This window comes from Thamnophis elegans, chromosome 7, assembly GCF_009769535.1.
Source record: "Thamnophis elegans isolate rThaEle1 chromosome 7, rThaEle1.pri, whole genome shotgun sequence".
Taxonomy (NCBI): Eukaryota; Metazoa; Chordata; class Lepidosauria; order Squamata; family Colubridae; genus Thamnophis; species Thamnophis elegans.
Window position 1 is genome coordinate 53864838 of NC_045547.1, and position 17755 is coordinate 53882592.

At 36.6% G+C, this 17755-nt stretch overlaps 1 protein-coding gene across 4 annotated transcripts in view; it reads right to left on the bottom strand.

The window, feature by feature from the left end:
- Positions 1-17755, bottom strand: part of ARID2 (AT-rich interaction domain 2) — a 171756-nt gene that overhangs the window by 146778 nt on the left and 7223 nt on the right. The gene's annotated exons all lie outside the window — the stretch shown is intronic.

Consider the following 17755-nt stretch of genomic DNA (forward strand, 5'->3'; position numbering starts at 1 on the left):
TTTTTTGCTCATTTTGTCTTGTTGTTTCCTGCATTGTACCAATTTTATCATCTAGTTTGCATACCTCTCCTTTCACCTCCCCCATATCACTCTTAAGTTCTTCATGATTTTTTGTTATTACCTCCTGCATCTTCATCATTGTCTCCTGAATTGATGTTAGGGTTGATTGCATGCTCTGTAGATTTATAGTGGAGCCTGATTTCTCACCTCCTAGCATGCTTTCCACTGAACGTGGTCCTGACAGGAATGCTATCATCGCAGTTGTTTCCCCCTGCCTATTTTGGTAACTGTGATGGTTGTACTCGTCATTTTAATGTTTTTTTTTAAGTTTTTCCACAGTACGATATATCCCCGTTTTTCCTCCTTTATCTTTCTTTTTTTGTCTCTACCTCACTTCCTCACAATTCTTCTACCTACTTCACTAACTATTATTGGTAACTACAATATATAACACCCTATATTAAAATACAATCAATAACCTATTTATACAATTGATCAATACAATTAATAATCTAATAATAATCTAATAATGGCCTAACAGTTCTGACTATTAACATAAACACTAATCTTAATTAAGATTAAGATTATTAATCTTAATCTAATTTTTATTTAATTATAAGAAATATAAGTTATAGATATTGCATTTATTATGAGTAATACTTATAATATAATACATCGCAGTTTTAATACCTTGTCTACTTGTAAAAATATAAATATAAATAAATATATGTAATGTTTTTACTTGATTATTAAATTGATTACGTTATAAAAATATCTAGGATATTTAAATATACTATATAAATATATATAAATATACTATATAAGTTTGCTTTCACATATGCATATGCACACTGGGTATTATCTATAAGTAGCTATAAGTTTCTATGAGAATATACAGTAGGTAGGTAGGGGGCGAGAGAGTAGGTAGGTAGGTAGATGTTTCCAGGTGTATTTATCCATGTACTGGAGAAGGAAATTGCTGACAATCTGCAGCACCTAACTTTGTTCCTGCTGGCACAGCACTTGATCAATGTAATTCTCATCAATCAGTTAAAGAACTTGCCAAAAGGGGATAAAAAATTTTTTTGTACTATGCAAACCTCCCCCAAACGGCCCGTTTTTAGCAAAAATGGGCCCTTTTTTTCAAATAAAAGGCATGAAGAGCCTTGGGGGAGCTTGCAGAGTGCTCCTGGAGGGTGGAGGGGCCAAAAACGAGCAAATAACGGCCCTTTTTTCATTAAAACGGGCCCATTTTTTGTCAAAAAACCCCCTGCATGCATAGCCTTATGGGGGCTTATAGAGTGCTGCTGGGGGCTGGGGGGGGCAAAAAAGGCTCATTTTTTGCTTATTTCTGCCCTTCCCAGCCCCCAGGAGCACTCTGAAAGCCTGCATAAGGCTATGCACGGCCATTTTGGTAAAGGGGGAGGGGCTTCAGGAGGCAAAAAATGCTGTATTCAATGTATAAGATGCATCAAGATTTTCAGCCTCTTTTATGAGGAAAAAAGGTGCATCTTATACTCCCAAAAATACAGTATCTTTAGGTAATGCAGACCCTCACTTTCACCAAAAGCTGCACCAAAAATTGGGATTCCTGCTGGATTTTCCCCATGTGCATCATTTATGCTTTGACTACTCATTAAAGATCCTTTTTCTTTCCAGTAGCTGTTGGTTACTTTCTGTCCTGGGAGGGGGGTGGGTTTCTACCATTGAGCACAATAGCTCATTCATTTGAGAGATACTTAACATATTTAATCTATGTATGTAGCATATTAAATTGTAACTCTCTAGTAAGAAGCATATTTGCTAATTATATTCTCTTATCTATCTATATTTATAGAATATTACATATGGATTCAATATATTTATTCCTTTTTCCTGGACTCTCAAGTAGCCATGTAAGCTGATGAAAACTCATCCTTGACATTAACAGCACAGCTACACAGTGGGAACACATGGCCATACCTTTTTGATGCCTTCTTAAATTAAATTTATCTGAGCCCATGAGACTGTTCAAACTCAGAAAAATTACTGTTACTTAAGGCAAGCCCAATAGGTAAAGAGAATCATTCTGAACCCTAGGCAACTCTGTCGGATCCATATCCAAATATTGAACAGCACTATTTTAATCAAAGCCAGATACTATTTCCTGATTCTTGCTACCAGTAAATACTTCTTTCACCTTGGAAATTGTTTCTGTCTACAAACCAATGTTATTATTGGACCACAGTAAATATTTAAATAATATAAAATAATGCAAAAATATCTTGAAATGCCTGTACTCCTATTATAAAAAATTGCCCAATTCTTTATTTTTCTATTAATGCTAATCATTACATAAATGTATACATGGGCTCAATCACCTATGAAATCAGCAAAGCCCAGTAAACATACATCATCCCTTCTTTTGATATTTTTAAAGGAAAATTTATTTAAAACAAGTTATTTTGAGATGCAGAACTAAAATTTGATGCAAAACTGAGTAAGCAAAATCATTGTTTTACAGTGTAGTATGTTTAAAATATGTTTCAGTATTAAATAAACACAGTACTTGTTTTATTATAACATTTTCCAACAAGACATACGCTTTTTTGGGAGGGGGGGTGTGCGCTTTTGACTCATTGTTGAATCCTGGTGACTGCCTGAACTAGTTCCTGTAGTTTTTTTGGCAAGGATTTTCAGAAGTACTTGCTTGCTTCCCTCTTAGGACTGAGAGTAATTTGCCCAAAGTCACCAAGTGAGAGCTATAATGTTAGCAAATCCCAGATGATTTCTAGACTTAAAAGAGATTGGCGCAATTATCTACTTATTGAGGATATCATTGCTATATAGTGAAGAGGGAAGAGACTTTAATTGCTATATAGTTGTGATAGCGAACTTATGGCACTCATGCCACAGGTGGCACATAGAGCCCTCTCTGCAGGCACATAAGCCATCACTCCAGCTCAGCTCCTCCTGCCAGCCAGCTGATTTTCAGGTCTCTGCCGATCATGCATGGGGGGAGGGGACGATCGAATATAGGAGACACACATGCATGCGCGGGGGGTGGAGGTTGCACATGCATTCACGGGGGTGGGGAGAATTTAATAGTGAGTGCAATACCATGTGCAGGTGGCAAGAAAGTAGGGGCAGTCAGGCACAACACAGGTTATGTAGACAAAAAATACAGGGTCAATCAAAATAGACTCAAATATCTATACACCCATGGATAGAGTATGAGGAATAAACAGGGTGAATTAGAAACTGGAGTAAATGAGGGAAGATATGATATTGTTGCCATTACAGAAACTTGGTGGGTTGAAACCCACAAATGGAACATACAGCTAGAGGGATTTAAATTGTTTAAAAGAAATAGACCAAATAAAAGAGGTGGTGGAGTTGCACTATATGTAAAAAAACAGCTACATTTCTACAGAAATAGAGCACAACAGTGATGAAAATTTTCTTGAATTTATTTGGGCCAATATGAAAGAGGGGGAAATGACTTTGCCATAGGTCTATACCTGTGATGGCAAACCTATGGCCACAGGTGGCACACAGAGCCATTTGTTAGGGCATGCGAGACGTTGCCCTGTCAGCTCCATTGCGCATGTGCACACTGGCAAGCTGACTTTAGTCTTCTTTTTCTGCTATTTTTCGCCCTCTGGAGCCTTCAGGAACCTTGGGGCAAGTGATCATGCAATATTGGAATTCAACATTATGCAAGCACAAGCAATAGAAAAAAGTCAAACCAGATTATTGAACTTTAAGAGAGCTAATTTCAATAAACTTAGAAAAAGCTTGGAAATGATTCCATGGATGAGAATCCTCAAGGGGAAAACAACTCAAGAAGCTTGGAAAATTTTGAAAAATGAGATTATAAAAGCCCAGTCTACCACAATACCAATGAAAAAGAAAAATAACAGTTCTCAAAACAAACCAGCATGGCGTCATAAAAAAACTCTCTGACAAATTGAAAGACAAAAAGGATAAGTATAAAAAGTGGAAAGAGAGGCACATAACTAAGGCAGACTATCAGCAAATAGCCCGAGCCTGTAATGACAAAGTGAGGAAAGCTAAGGCTGACAATGAAGAAAAGCTTGCGACAAAAGTAAAAAAAAATAACAAAAAAAAGCTTCTTCCAACATGTTAAAAATAAGAAAAAAGTTAAGGAAACAATTGGTCCATTGCTGGGAGAAACTGGCAAGAAGGTGACAAGCAACAGGGATAAAGCAGAACTACTTAAGTTGTTTTTTGCATCTATCTTTACACAAAAATAAAAAATAGTCTAACCTATCAAACAGCACCACAAAAACAGATTAGGAACACAAGTTAAAATAAGGAAGAAAGTGGTAAGTGAACACCTCTCTACCCTAGACAAGTTAAAATCACTAGGACCGAATGGATTACACCTCAAGGTTCTGAAGGAATTGGCGGACAAGATCTCAGAACCACTGAACTCTATCTTTCAAAGATCCTGGAGCACCGGGGAACTGCCAGAGGACTAGAAAAGAGCTGATGTAGTTCCCATCTTCAAAAAAGGGAAAATAGATCCAGGAAACAACAGACCTATCAGCCTGACCTCAACACCAGAAAAGATAATCAAACAATGAATCAGCGAACACCTAGAAACAAACAAATAACCAAAAGCCAACATGCCAGATTAATTATTACATTCTTTGACAAAGTGACAAAATTAGTGGACCAGAGGAATATGGTTGATATAATTTACTTGAACTTCAGTAAGGCATTTGATAAAGTAGGCCATAACCTACTACTAGATAAAGTAGAAAAATGTGGGTTAGACAGCATCACCATCAGATGGATTTGTAAATGGCTGACCAACCGCATTAAACATGTACTCCTCAATGGAACTGCATCTACATGGAGGGAAGTATGCAGTGGAGTACCCCAAGGCTCTGTTTTAGGCCCAGTACTATCAACATCTTCATCAATGACTTGGACAAGGGGATAGATGGGGAACCCATCAAACTATTCTCCAAAGCACCTGAGGGTAGAACCAGAAGCAATGGGTGAAAACTAATTAAGGAGAGAAGCAACTTAGAACTAAGGAAAAATTTCTTGACAGTTAGAACAATTAATCAGTGGAACAACTTGCTTCCAGAAGTTGTGAATGCTCCAACACTGGAGGTTTTTGAAATGATGTTGGGTAACCATTTGTCTGAAGTGGTGTAGTGTTTCCTGCCTAGGCAGGGAGTTGGACTAGAAGACCTCTAAGATCCCTTCCAACTCTGCTATTCTATTCTATTCTATTCTAAATACTAAAATCAAAACTGAATGCTGGAAACATAATTAATGGCATTAATATGTGAACAGTTCCAGTGATATGCAACCCAGCTGGAATCATCAACTGGACTTTGGCTGAACTGGAAAATTTGGACCAGAAAACACATAAACTTTTGAATATGTATCACGCTTTACATCCACGAAGTGACGTTGACAGGCTATACCTGCCAAGAAGAATAGGTGGCAGAGGGTTATTACAAGTCTGTCAAACTGTCGAAGAAGAAAAATGACATTTGAATGACTATGTGAACCAAAATACAGAAAAATTGCTGCAGGCTGTGTAAATGGAGAACATTATTAAAACAACAGAAACAACACAATATAAGGAAAAACAGCTAGATGACAGATTAAATAAATGGAAAACCAAATGTCAGATTTCCTAAAAATGCCCTAATTGATTCATAAGTATCGAGTCAAGTTTTCAATACAAAACCAGTCATTTATTAGTAGCAAGGTCTATTCACAGTCAAGTCTATGCTATGATTTATCTCTGAATTTTACCCGTTCCTTCCCTCCCTTCAGTCTGTGTCATAAATCACATTACCCTATAAGATGCACCCAGGGGTGGGTTCCTGCCAGTTCTAACCTCTTCTATAGAAGAGGTTCCACAAATCTACAGTGCCATTTAGAACTGGTTCCAGCTCCCTCCCCCCGCCCGTCTGCACATCATCAAGATGAAGAGCGAGAGGATGAATTCTGGGAGTTGAAGTCCACAAGTCTTAAAGCTGTCAAGTTTGAACACCCCTGGGGTTTTTTTCCTAAAGGGTTAGGAGTGCAAGCGTCTTGTAACTTGGCAGCTTTAAGACTTGCGTGCTTCAAATGCCAGAGTTTCCAAGCCAACATTTTGGTTGCTAAACAAGAGTGTTGTTAAGTGAGTTTCACCACATTTTACAAGTTAGCCACCCAGTCACATGGCTGGAAAACCACTCCCACCCGGTCACATGGCCAGGAAGCCACTCCCACAAAGCAGGCCATACCTACAGAAGAGGTTACAGAAAAAAATGAAACCCACCACTGGATGCACCTCTCCTAAACCGGCTGCAGTAATCTGAGATCCGACTCCAGCCAACAGTATGTGTAGAATGCACTCCCCCTCATTCTGACCCCATGACAACACTGAGAGTTTACACCAAAGCTTTGCATGGAAGTATTTGAAAAACATTGAAGAAAAATGTGATAATAACGTGACATGGGTATGGCTTTAGATGGAAACCATCAAGAAATAAATGGAAGGTTTAATAGTTGCTGCTCAAGAACAAGCACTACAAACTAATGCCATGAAAGTGAAGATACAAAAATCCACCAACAATCTAAACTGTTGACTTTGCAATGACAAAGTTGAAACTGTTTCACATTTAATGTGAGTGCAGCAAAATCGCACAAACTGATTACAAAGCTAGACATGGCCAAGTTGCTAAATTAATTCATTGGGCATTATGTAAAAAATAGGATTTACCTGTATCCAGGTAAGTTATGGGAACACAAAGTGGAAAAAAATTGTCAAAAATGAGAAGATGAAGATCTTGTGGGACCTTCGAATACAGACGGATCGTCATTTAGAACACAACATGCCAGATATCAGTCATCAAAAACTGAAACATACAATTTATTGATATTGGTGTACCAGAAAAGTCGAAGAAAAGAACTAGAAAAAAATCATGAAATATCGTGACCTGGCCATAGAAATTACCCGATTATGGATGAAACTTGTGACAGTGATATCCATTGTCATTGGGGCACTTGGCATCATGTCCAAGAAGTACATCAAGAAATTGCAGCTTCCTGAAATAACACCACCAAAACTGCAAAAAACTGTACTCGGAACATTGTATATTTTAAGAAAATACTAGATCGATACCTAGGATGCTAGTAACAACAACCATCAGTGCCAGTTAATATTTGTGTTAGTTTTATATGCTCAGTTGACTGAGTTTCATGTTTAATGAATAAAGTATATAACAAAAATATGATCTTATTCATTAAATTTTAGTTAATGTAATAGTCTTACTGGAAGGCAGGCATGTACAGAATTGTCACATTAAATTCTACATTTTCATTCAATATATGTTTATTTGTATAAATCTTTCACTAGTCCCCTGATCTTCTGAAATATCATGATACTTAAAAGTTTTGCCAGTATCTGGAGCGGGGAGGAAGAATTATTTTGCTAAACTTCTAATAATGCATTGATTTCTATGTACCTATATAACAACCTTACAAACAAAGGAAAATGTTAAGACAAATCCATATAAAATGGAAGTCATCAGGGCAGTTTTTTTAATTTAATTTCTTTATTGTTGATAATATGCATTTGGAAGGAGCATTTAATCTTCCATGTACTTCCTTTTCCATGGTCTATCACCACAACTACTTTTCTTTCAGTCTCATACAGGTTGGGGGGTTTTTTGGAAGGGGGGGGGAGTGCTTCAATCAATAACTGCACCAAAACAGAATATGGGAAGGCAGGGCAGAGAGAGGTTAAGAGAGTCAGACATTCAATTCAATCACTCATACAAATATTTTGTACTAAAATTACAGGTAGTTCTTGACTTATGAGCATTTACTCAATGACTATTTGAAGTTATGATGGGCTGAATGAATAGTGATTATGATTGGTCCACAGAGTTCCAGCTGTTTCTCCCCCAAGTTACATAATTGTGATCCAAATGCTTGGCAACTGGTTTGTAGTTACAATTGCTTGCAGTGTCCTGCAATCATGAGATTGCCATTTACAACCTTTTCTGGTGGCTTTCCAGAAAGTCATAGGAAAGGTTGCAAGTTGCTGGGTTAAGTCTTCTCCACTTTCTGCTTTCTCTCTTCCAGCCTCTCTTCATTTGTACTGCACTGGCAAATCGCACCCTCTCCCCAACTCTTGCTATGTCTCCCTTGCATACTTATGTATCTTTTGCTCCTCCCCAGTCCTCCTGATACCATCCCCAACTCATGCTGCTTTTCTCACAACTCCCCTCTTGCCCTTGTGATGCCTCCCTCTCACTTTCATGCACCTTTCCTAACAATGCCTCATGCACTTCCTTGCATGCTAAACACTCTCAGAAAAAGTGATATTTCCTGTTAGCCTGGGACTTCCAACTTCCTGCCAACTACACCATGATATTGGTTGTGAGTTTACAGAAAGATGCCTCAACTAATGATTGTGGGATTCAACTAAGATAGCAACTGGGAATTCAATTATTGCTATCATAAGTGGTGTGGTTACCCTTTTTTTTACCGCATTGCTTAGCAAGAGAATTCAATTCCCAATTACCTCATAAGTAGAGGATTCCCTATACATTTATTTCTTCACATATAAAATAAGGATACATGGCTACTAGTCATGTCAATTTTATTTACACCCCAAATTTCAACTTTAAATTTGTTGTGTTTGCCATTTCAAATACAAGCATCAATAGCCTCAGTAGATTTGAGAGTTGCAATGGAATGTGAATCTTAAGAAGCAATGGAGGAGAGTCTTGGCAGCATACAGCTATCCCAGGAAGAAGGTCCCAGTAGTACATTCCAAAGTAAGAAACTGCAATTCTGAGCTAGATGAGGGAGGGAAAAGAGATTCAGGGAAACCACATCCTAAAATCTCCCAGGATATATCTGTCAAGGTAGAGAATTATAGCTTGACTTTGGCTAGATTGTGTCCATTAGATGTAAGCAAATGAAGGATTGGATTTGATTGTATTTCACAGTGTTCTCTTTGGCTTGGGCTTGAGCCTGACAAAGAGTTTAGTTTATTAACAAGAAAAATGGCCAAACTTGCAATTATTGCATAGTTACAAACCATGTTTCCAGGATACTATGCTCTATTCGTTATTCATCAAAAGACTTACAGTAAGAGCAAAGTAAATCAGAATTTGAAATAAAATTGTGTACTGATGAATATATAGTTGCCAAAATGAATAAACTTTTGTTGAAATTTGAAACAGAAAGAACAGGTTAAGAACGTATGATAAAGTGAGCTAAGAATTTGGTTATAATATTCTTCTGAATATAAATTTACATAAAATTGAAACTATTCTCTCATACTTATAATGCAATTGCTGAAATTAAGTGCCACAGGTTGGATGGTTTCGTATGTTCACAAAATAGGCAACAAAATTAAAATCATTTGCATAAAATAATGTAAATAAACAAAATATTTGGCTTGATAGTTTCATCAAATTCCAGCCTGCTGTAAAATTGAAAATAGGTTTATTATTATTTTTATACACAGATACACCATTCTGATTTGGATATTCTGCTGACAGCTTAACTAGTCTTAGGTTTTTGCCAAAGTTCTTTAATTAAAATATTAATATTCAGAATTATATTACTCTGTAATTATTTCTTTGTAAAAGGCACATTGTTTAAAACTTATTAATGGCTAAAAAATTTCAAGACTGTAAATGTACGCATTTCAAGACTGTAAGTGTATGCATTTAAACACTTTGTATTTGTATTGAGTTTCAATAAAGATATATCTTCAGGGTTATATCAAATTTTCAAAGTTGGCACAAGGACCTTCGAAGAGATCAGAATTAACATACCAATGGAAACACAGCCTAACTTTGAAGTCCTTGAAGCTCTATTGTTAAAAATTACTTCACTAAATCCAAGGGAGATATTTGCATATATGCATTACTGTAACAGAATACAGGACAACAAATGACTCTGTACTCATAGCATATTCTCATTAGTACTTAAACATCTGTCTGAGCGTGCCCACAACCTGATATGGCATGCAGGAACAAGCTGTATCTCTCATGTTAAAATAGGGAGAAAGAGAAATCATGAAGCAAAATACTCTGTACAAGTTTGCACTCAAAAGAAATATAGGATATGCATATTGCTAATATATATCTGCTCATATCTGAACCTCTCTCATCATAACTATTCTCAAATTTCATTTTTCAACTAAGAGTGCAAGCAAAAATATCCCACAAGAAAGCAAGCAAAAAGGTAGAATGTACAATTAAAATATACTATAATTTTTTCCTGCATCTTTTTGTATCTCCTTGCTTCCAGCAATATATGAAAACTACTTTAGATAACTGTATTAGTAAACAACTTCTTTTGGTATTCTCACTTAAATAATACAAAGTTAAGTACAACAAAAAGGTAAAGGTTCCCCTTGCACATATGTGCTAGTCGTTCCCGACTCTAGGAGGTGGTGTTCATATCCATTTCAAAGCCGAAGAGCCAGCACTTCCTGAAGATATCTCCATGGTCATGTGACCGGTATGACTAAACACCAAAGGCGCATGGAATGCTGTTACCGTCCCACCAAAGGTGGTTCCTATTTTTCTATTTCCATTTTTACATGCTTTCAAACTGCTAGGTTGGCAGAAGCTGGGACAAGTAATGGGAGCTCACTCCGTTATGCAGCACTAGGGATTCGAACCGCCAACCTTTATGATCAACAAGCTCAGCATCTTAGTCCCTGAGCCACCACGTTCCTTTAAGTACAATACCATGCACAAAAGTAGCTTTGCGTCATTATATTTAGTTGTTTTTCAAGATTATGCCCAGCAATATGAAATTAAGAAACAGTTTTGCTACAATTCTCAAAAGAGAGGAGAGTCTTTTAGTCATTAGACTCTCTTTAGCAAAAAGAGGCTAACGTAAGTACATTGAAAAAAAAATCACTGGTAGTTCCCAGGTCCTAATTCTCAAGTATTAATTGAGAATCTAACATTACAGACCTCTGTGTAGCAGCTGATATAACTCATTTTCTTTACAATTTCAGTATTAGTCTTATTGCAACATGTGCAAATAAAAGTATGGAATTAATTTGCTATTGTCTTTCTGTGGGTTTTTTTGGCTCTCTAATAAGCGAACCTTTAATAAATGCAGAGATAATGGCATTCTTCCTCCCCCATCAGGCCATGAAGAAAAGTCAATTGTAAATAAGACTAGCAATAGTAACCACAATTTTAACTGTTTTTCTGTGTGACTACTAATCGACATGTTGTAGCGGACTATACTATTATGTCACTGATGATTATGTAATAGGTCAGTGATGGCGAACCTATGGCACGCGTGCCACAGGTGGCACATGAAGCCATTTATCAGGGCATGCGAGGCGCTGCCCTGTCAGCTGGCCAGCGTGCAAGTGCGCGCTGGCCAGCTGAGTTCACCCTTTTTAAAGCCATTTTTCGCTCTCCCCAGGCTCCAGAGGCTTTATAGGAGCCTGGGGAGGGCGAAAAGAGTCTCCCCCGCCCTCTTTGGAGGCCCTCCGGAGGCTTCATGAGCTTCCATGAGCTCCAGAGTGCAAAAAACCAGCCCTACGGGCAAACCGGAAATTCAGGAACGGACTTCCGGTTTGTTCGGAGGGTTGTTTTGACTGCTCCGGAGGCTTCAGGGAAGCCTCCTGAAGGTCCCTGAAGCCTCCGGCGGGGCGGGGCAAGGCTATTTTCGCCCTCCCCAGGCTCCTATAAAGCCACTGGGCGAAAAAAGCATGCAAAAAAATGGGGTGAGCACCTGTAGTGCGCCCATGCGCACTGGGGGGATCATGCATTGCATTATGGGTGCGTCACGCCCACACACGACCCCCCTGCGCTCCCCCCACTTATGGCACGCAAGCCAAAAAAGGTTCACCATCACTGTAATAGATAATGCCTTATCCACCAAAGTGTAGAAACAATGAGGTAAATGAATAAACTATTCTGCAAAAACCCAAGATAACTGTTGATGTAAGATGTTCCGGAAACATGGTTCCAAAATCTATTGATGTTTTTCAATTAAAAATACTCCAGTTTCTTATATAGAATTAACAGACAGATCTCTTTGTTGCACTATTTCTTTCAGACTTCTGCTCTCTCAAAGCTGAGACAAGGATCTGTCCCATCTTTCAAAATGGTACATCTCTTTAACCTCATAAAGAGATATGGAGAACTTACATTATCTCATGGCTCATATATGAGCTTTTACATGGCATCCACCCTAGTTGAAGAGGACCGGAATTTGTCTACTTTTACACTGTGTGCTATTTTCAGTTATACTGATCATTTGAGTAATATATCTATCATATATGGTTAATGTAACTGTCACATCTACTCTCTTTTGCTACTCGATTTCCAATAAAAGTTATAGGTAGGTTTCCAACATCTCGAATATAGATAGGAATAGATAAAGTGGGATATTATATGACCAGAAAACCCAGATAACTAACTCGCCTATTGATAGGTATGACTGCAGGGGTTGGTAAATGTAATTGGGATTATATGAAAGTCAACAAAATGGACCATACTCTTCTCCAAGTGCATGCATGGGAGATTTTTTCCTCCTGCCCTATAAATCGAACATTTGACTGTACAGCCATCTGCATTGTCCATATAGTTGATATAACCCACTTCACTCTCAAGATTATACAGGTGAAACTCGAAAAATTGGAATATCGTGCAAAAGTTCATTTATTTCAGTAATGCAACTTAAAAGATAAAACTAATATATGAGACTCATTACATGCAAAGCAAGATAGTTCAAGCCGTGGTTTGTCATAACTGTTATAATTATGGCTTACAGCTCATGAAAACCCCAAATCCACAATCTCAGAAAATTAGAATATTGTGAAAAGGTGCAATATTCTAGGCTCAGTGTCCCACTCTAATCAGCTAATTAAGCCATAATACCTGCAACCTGCAAAGGGTTCCTGAGCCTTTAAATGGTCTCTCAGTCTGGTTCTGTAGGAATCACAATCATGGGAAAGACTGCTGACCTGACAGTTGTGCAGAAAACCATCATTGGCACCCTCCATAAAGGAGGGAAAGCCTCAAAAGGTAATTGCAAAAGAAGTTGGATGTTCCCAAAGTGCTGTATCAAAACACATTAATAGAAAGTTATGTGGAAGGGAAAAGTGTGGAAGAAAATGGTTCATAAGCAGCAGGGATGACCGCAGCCTGGAGAGGATTGCCAGGAAAAGGCCATTCAAAAGTGTTGGGGACTTTCACAAGGAGTGGACTGAGGCTGGAGTCAGTGCATCAAGAGCCACCACACACAGACAGAAAGTAAGGAAAAGTTGTTAAATGCGGGAATGGATCAAAAAAAATAGAAAGTACCTAAAACTATTTTAAAATTAAAATAGTTTCTTTGAATTTTTTAGCCATTCATTTTTGAGCAGATTTATTAAGACATTCATTCTGTTAAAAATGTATACTTTTAACTATTGCCAAAATAAACTTTTTAAAAGACGCAACAATTTTTTTGACAACAAACATAACTTAAAATAACTTCCATGGAAATCTAGTTTAGTAACTATGGATGTAGAACTATATATAACATCCCAAATATTACAGACAATAGGATATTAATTAATATTATCCCTAGAAGAAATGTATTTCAGAATTTCCACGTTTCTTCTACTTTAAATTGAAAACAAATTGTATTTGTAAGTGCACAGCAATATTATACATATTTAGATCCATGTGCATTATTTTATGTGAACTCTGTTGTCTAGAAAACTATAATTGAAATCCATCAGTATACTACAGACGCTTCTGGTAACAAACTACTATTTTGAACCAATAATAAGGAATTAGTAATATTCCTAAATTATCTATTGCGCAATGTCAGTCAACTTTGGTTTCATCTGTTCTATACAATACTTCCTAATTGGTCTACGTAAAAGGACAATTAACAATTACCTTCACATCATGAGTTATTAATACATCTACACTCAAGTAATGATCTATATCTATCTATATCTATCTATTCAGAACCCTGACAAATATTTGTACACAAGCATTTTTGATATTCAAGTAGACAAAATTCAACAGGCCAGAATGTTAATATAGGAACAACCTCTGCCTTAGAAAATATATATGAAACACAACAAAATTGCACTTTTTAACCTGTAAAATACAGGCAAAAAGTGCTGCAACATATCTATAAATTCATCTTTTTAGAAGTATCATTTTACAAAATTAATAGATAAAAGAACTATCAGGATCAAATAGCAATACCTATTCATCTTAAACCTATTCCTCACTGACAACCAAAGTGCTTGCGGGACACCAACACTGCGGCAACAAAGTAAAGAATCTGTAAAATCTTTTTCTTAGTCCATGTTTGCAGAGATACTAGAAACAATAGCCCAATATAGCCAATTAGAAAAGCCACTCAACATGTCTAATGCAAGCAAAATTAGCAGAAAATATATAGACTATTTCTGAAGCATGTCTAGGAGTAAATGTGCCTGATCAAAAACCTGAAGAATCTTGTGACACTTTACAAAGTAAAGAATTAATTACCACAAAAGCTCATCTCAGTTTCTTAGGCAAGGGAGCCAGCATTGTCCAAATGCTGTTACCTTCCCTCCGAAGTGGGCATTTCTATTCACATTTGCATGCTTTCTAGCTAGGTGGACAAGAGCTGGCGCAAGTAACTAGAGCTCACCCCGCTGTCTCCAATCAGGGCTGTCAGCTTTCCAGCTGACAAGCTCAGTATCTTTAACCACTGAGCCTGTATGCCCCTTGAAAAGTATTTCTATACTGGCCATATAACCAGATTTGTGGTGTTCAAAAATATAAAAACAATCAATAAATAAAACCCTCTCAATGAAAAATAAAATATCATACCTCCTGTCAATACATAAAAGGAACAGACACAGCTCCATCACCATTAAGCTTTAAAAACCTGATTGAAAAAAATATTTTCACAGCTCTGTAAAATGTCAGCAATGATGGGGCTAGACACCTTTCTGGGGTAATGTATTTCAAAGCAGAGGGGCTACCACTGTGAAGATCTGGTTTCTGGTCCATGACCCTCTTAGTTCCTAAAGGGGGAAACCTTGAGTATTATTACCAATTAAATAACCTTCATTATATTTCAATTTGTTTTAGAACCAGCTGTAAAAATTCCTCACTGCCCACAAAAATTATTTCCCCAGCACTCCAGAACCAAGAATGTCACTTCTTTATCAAAGCATAACATATAGATTGCTAAAGCCATTCACACATTTTAAAATACTCACGGTATTTATATCTTCTATTATTTGGAATGGGAAATACAAAGTAGAAATAAGAGATCCTAGCCATTTTATCATTGCTTATTTGCTCACTTAATTTGATTAGATTTAGTTTATTTGTATGCTGCCCTTCTCCGGGAGGGACTCAGGGCGGCGAACAACTCGAAAGGGGAAAAGGGGATACAAACACAATACACGTAATTAAAATATACAAGAGTCATACAGCCATACAAGTCGAGAGGGGAGGGGAACTCATCAACCCCAGGCCTGCCGGCACAGCCAGGTTTTGACGGCTTTCTGGAAGGCCTCGAGAGAGGTGAGGGTCCGAGTCTCCGCGGGGAGTTCATTCCAAAGGGCCGGAGCTGCTACAGAGAAGGCCCTCCCCCGGGTGGTAGCCAGATGGCATTGGCTGGTAGACGGAACCCGGAGAAGGCCGACCCTGTGCGATCTAACGGGAAACAGCATCCCTCAGGTTGCTGATAAACAGAAAACTCTCAATTATATAGTCCTCTCATAAATGATCTCAGTTCCATAGCATGTCTCAAGCCAGTAAAATAGCAGAATATCTTTCTGAAATAATTCTGATATTTTTTACTTAAGAGATATAGCACACATTGAAAAGTCTACTTCTAAGATTAAAGGGGAATGGCAGTCATGAAAAAATAATAACTAATAAATAACAAGTCAGCAACTATGAAACTCTATTTTAAATACACCAGCTTGTTTATAACTATTATATTTGATTCACAGTTCAACAAAATATAAATTTGATAAATAACTAAACTACAAATTTAGTATTCTCTTATTGAATCATGCTGGCTATAATCCTAGTCTACCATAAATATTAATTTAACACACTATAGTTATATAATACAATATTAAAAGGTACTCAAGACATGAATATATAGAATACCTAATTTGTTCATTTTGACATTTTCACTTATCCTAGCCTATGCTTCCATGGGAAAATGTACATCATACCAAAACATTCCAAGCATCAATAATGCCAGTTATACTTCTATCATCAAAGAGTAATTTAAAAACATGTATCAATAGCCACGCTAATATCTATTTAGAGATCCATCAAAACGATTAGATGGAAATGAAAAGCATTTTTGTTATGTCATTCATTCACTACACTATCCCAAGATGAACAACGAACAAAAATGTGATGTGAAGATAAATAAAAAATGCTTATGAATAATGTTGCTAGCATTATATCACTATAAATTTGGTATTTTTGCCCTGTGGCTTGCAGATGTTAAGTATATTTATCTGTGACACTTAGCAAAACCCACTATCTGGAAAGACAGCCAGTGTGATATGATAGTTAAAGTGTTGGACTAGGTCAATGAAGTCCCTATCTACCCTAAAGCACACCAGGTGACTTTGGGAAAATCTTTTTTTCTCAATCCAATATATTGTACATAGTTGCTCTTGCCAATATAAAATGAAAAGTGAGTCATTGAAGAAAGAGGAGATAAGTTTAAAAATAAATAAATAAAATAATGTAATATGTTCAGTTTAAGAATAGGGTTCTCTTCCTGAAAGGCACTTTACAACCTCAAAGATCCTTTCTTAAAATAAAGCACAATTGTTTACCTGAGAATTGGGTGAAAAGAAGCCATTGTATATCTGTGTAACTTGAAAAATAATTACAGATTTATATAATACAGGTAAACCTCTAATCAATAAAATAAATATGTGATTAGGAATTGAGATGGGAAAAGCAAGCTTTAGAATCTAGGTTGATCACTACGATACAAGTATCAACAATATAAAGTTTACATTACTACAATTATTCAAACACATGAAAATGAAAGATTGTTCAAGTTCTTCCTTAAAAGGTTTAAAATATAGTTAAATTTATTAAATAAATTCATGAATAATATTTCTCCCTCTTTACAGCTTTCTCCATTTAGGAGTTCTGAAGTTTCCTTATAAATACTCTTGCAAAGAACAATATTAAAAGCCATTTTATTTCTAATATTGTTCTAACAGTTTGCTTCACTATCACACTATATGAAAATTCCAAGAATTCAGTGCATCTGTCTGCTTTGATTAAAGAAGAATCTGAAACAACAAAACTCATTCAAAATTATTGTTAGACTATTATAACATTAAAATATGTTCTTGATATATTCCCAATATATAAAAACCACTATGAAAACACTGGGACCAAATATTTTAAGCTAGATCTATTTAAAAACCAAAGTACAAAACTGGATTTTCAAACTACATTTTAGAGAGAAGAAAGTATAAAATGAATCGCCTAGATTAAACAAAAGACAAGCAAGTGAACTCTCAGTCAAGGATGCTTATTGTCTCGGTTTAGATAACTGGGTATAAAATTACAATTGTAATGGTTCAATTTTATTCTAGGTTTGAAACTCCTAAAAAGGCATCTTGATATTCAATCTCTCTAATAGCATAAATCATGTGGGTCTATTTACTGATCAGCACTGATTACTAAAAAATATTTTAAACATGGATAAAGTTCTTTAATATTATTTAGGCTGTTTA